At 51.4% G+C, this 3,343-nt stretch overlaps 1 long non-coding RNA gene across 1 annotated transcript; it reads left to right on the top strand.

The window, feature by feature from the left end:
- Window positions 1–492: 492 nt before the first annotated feature.
- On the top strand, window positions 493–2,505 carry LOC104654444. The gene is made up of 3 exons (XR_746834.2): window positions 493–579; window positions 834–985; window positions 2,339–2,505. It is a non-coding gene; the product is annotated as an uncharacterized LOC104654444 (long non-coding RNA).
- The last annotated feature ends 838 nt before the right edge of the window (window positions 2,506–3,343 follow it).

Genomic DNA, 3,343 nt, shown 5'->3' with positions numbered 1-3,343 from the left:
GGTCCCATAAGGCGTGAGTATGGGGGTGTTTTCCACCATGACACCACGTGCATCCCCACACGGCCCCCAAACGTAATTAACATGTCCTGTGGCTGTTGGAGATTCTGGCTTGTTTAGATAACTGGCGACCTGGCACTCCAGGCTCAACTGCAAAGAAATGCTCTTTTGTGATAATGCGTCTGGACATCCAGTGCAAGAAACTGAGCGTTAGCCCCCGGACCCTCCCACCGCCCAGAAAGACTCCAACTGAAAGGTGGCACAATGGCTGATCAAAGTCCACCACATTTCTTTCCAGGGCTACGATTTTGTTCTGTCTCCACTCTGGGGAGTTGGAAGGCTGGAGCACGGACCAGCCATCCCTCCCCCCCTACCTCCTGGTGATGTTTGGAAATCTTAATTTTGTTTTATAGGTCACAGGTCAGCCCATCCATGCGGATCCTTGTAATTGGACAGGACGTGCTTTGTGTGGTCTGATTACATCTTTTCTTTCAGACCCAAGGGGAGCCGTCAATTAGAGCCGTGCTTGAGCCTAAGGCTGACCTGAGCCGTTTGAAGGCAGATCTTCCACGGAGCGCCCCGGTACTACCTCATTTCCAGGAATCTTCATTACAAGGCATTACTCTGATGGATGGAATGTATTAAGTAGCCTCAATTCACCCCAGTTTGCAGCCCTTTGGGAGGCAGCTCCCCTCCCATCATTTTCTGCCCCCCTTTGCTGCCCCAGTGCCATGGCACCCGGAGGGCTTTGTTCCAAACCAACTTTGAGTCGTGAGTATTACCAGAAACCCCTCCCTTGCCTGGAGGCCTTTCAGAAACTACTTTGTCTCTTGCAGATCCTTTTCTGGAAAGGTCAAAGGGACGAGAGGGGTCTCTGCAGTGTCCTGGATCTGGTTTCAACCTCACCTTCTCCATGGATGAGAAAAAAAGTCATTTGGATTCACTGTGCCTCGGTGTCCCCAGACGGCAAGGAGGACTCAGTCTTTGGGTGAGAATTAGATGAGACGTGGAATGAGATGAGAATCACATGTGAATGCACACTTGGGATGTGGTGCGTGGGGCTGTGACTGCCACGAAGACCTGAGATTGCTTCTGAAGAAATGCCGCTGGCTAGTTCGTGGGCCGTCTCGGCAGGATGTGTGCCAGGAGCAGGTGCTCCTGACCTTTCTCTGTGGCTCCTGCTAAGTCCTCAGTGACACAGAATGCTAGCCAGGCCCCTGGGGGAAGGGACATAGGACCCTCTGAAATGTCAAAGCTGGTGTGCACAGCAAGTTCCAGGAGAAGGTGGGCACATTTGCATAGTCACCAAGGAGCCTCTTTGTTGGAAGGGAATCAAGACAGGACCCTCCTCCTTTTTTCAATTTAATAATGAACAGCCGGGCATGGTGCTGACTTGGGGCTGCTGGCAGGGACAGGCACCAGCGTTGCCAATGGAAAGCTAGCTCGCTATGACAGAAATTCAGGGGCAGTGCCGGGGGCTGAATGGGGGTGCCAGCAGTGTGTGCTGGATGGGAAGGGGGGCTGGGAGGCCTTGCTAGGAGCAGTGGCTACCGATGTATGAGCAAACCAAAGGAGTTGTCACCCTGGAACCTGCTCAACAGAGCACCGTGTGATCACCCTGCTAGGACATCCTTGTGGCTATGGACAAGTGCCCACTGGGTGACACAGGCACCTTATCAGAGCCCCTCCCCAGCCCCATGCAGTAAGTGCAGTCGGATTCACTCTTTACCAAATAGCAGCTTAGCATCCACTTTTCTCCCTTTTTCTGCTGCATCGCCGGAGGGCTTAAGTGTGACTAGTTGCAGATGTAGCATTTGTGGCCGTGTGGGAGGCCACACGTGGCTGATGTGGAAGGGGCACTGCAGGTGTGATGGAGGCAAGGCATTGAGGAAGCAGCTGCATGCCCTCTGGCCTTGCCGGTACAGTTTGCCAGATGCCGTCTCACACCCTAAGCTGGCCAAGCCATTCTTGGGGCTGGCCCTGGAGCAGCACCCGCCTACCTGCCCGCTGCAGAGGTGACAGCATTTCATATGGCAAAGGCTTCCCAGGGGCCAAATGGAGAGGTCATCAGAACCTTGTGGTGAGAACCAGGTCCAGATTTGGCTTTCTGGAGGTGAATGGCTAACATGATCCACCTATGACCACAGACTGTTCTCTGAAATAAGTCACAATTTTGAAAGAATGAGTAAGCTTTCTCCTGGGATTTGATTTGGTTAGAGGATAAGAAGCACACTGCTTTGGCCACACTGTGGGTCTCTAACACGGTCTCCAACCCTTTGTTCCATTTTCTCCCCTCCCTCTTCCCCTTGTCCCCCTCTTTTACTTTCCTTCCTTTGAACAGTACCTGGTCCATCAGAGGACAAGCTTTCATGTGTTAGCCATCACCTCTGTCATCACCATCATTGTCATCATCATCGTCCTCATCACTTCAACACGCTGAGCTTTGTAGCTTAAAAGCAAAGTGCCTTTAACAATGTGGAAGATGCCACCTTTGGGATCAAATGGGAGTTTGGGATTATTTCTATTTTCTAATTGTTCAGCCCCCTCCCACTAAGTGTGAAGCATAGAGCCATTAAGTTGAAATGGATTTTATTCACCACATGGGCCCTCAAATCCTTTCTGGAACAAGAGTGGATGTAAAAATAAATCAAATAAATACATTTTCAGCGTGTGCAGCCCAACCCAGAGCTCCTTGCAGATAACTTCTTCCTTTAAAGCACGTGGAGGCCAGCCAGCACCACTGGGAAAGTGGCAAATAGAAAAGCCGGCTCTGGCCCCGGGCTGCATTGGGGCAGTTGATTGTACTCTTCGATTCTCAGCACTTCAACACTGCTTGCCTCTTAAGGATTTTCTGAAGGTCACTGATGCTGACAGGGAGTGTGGAAAAAGGATGTTTATACCTGGGGCTGGGAGATGCCCTCTCTCAGGCTGGAAGAGACTGGCAGAGCTGCCTGATAATGAGAACAGTGCCATCCACGCCGTTCTGAGCACATGGTAAGCCTCAGGCACATGGCACACGTGAGAGGCGCTTCTGTGTCTCCTGGGTTGTTTATGACAATCATGACAGGTAGCTGCCACCTTCCCATTTCGCAGTGAAGGAAGCGTGGTGTGGACAGATGCAATTGCAGTTTGTATCCAAGGTAGGAAAGTGGCTGAGTTGCAGGCTGGACTTCTGTCCACATTATTATGGGTTGAACCGTGCTCCTCCCCCCAGATTTATATGTCACGGTCCTTCCTCCCAGGACCTTGGAATGTCACTTTACTTAGAAGTAAGGTAGTTGCAGAGGTAATCAGTTACGATAAAGTCATGCTGGAATGGGGTGGCCCTCGTCTAATAGGACAGGTC

Source organism: Rhinopithecus roxellana, chromosome 5 (assembly GCF_007565055.1).
Source record: "Rhinopithecus roxellana isolate Shanxi Qingling chromosome 5, ASM756505v1, whole genome shotgun sequence".
Lineage (NCBI taxonomy): Eukaryota > Metazoa > Chordata > Mammalia > Primates > Cercopithecidae > Rhinopithecus > Rhinopithecus roxellana.
Note: the sequence above shows the minus strand (reverse complement) of the source record. Positions and strands in the feature narration are given on the sequence as shown.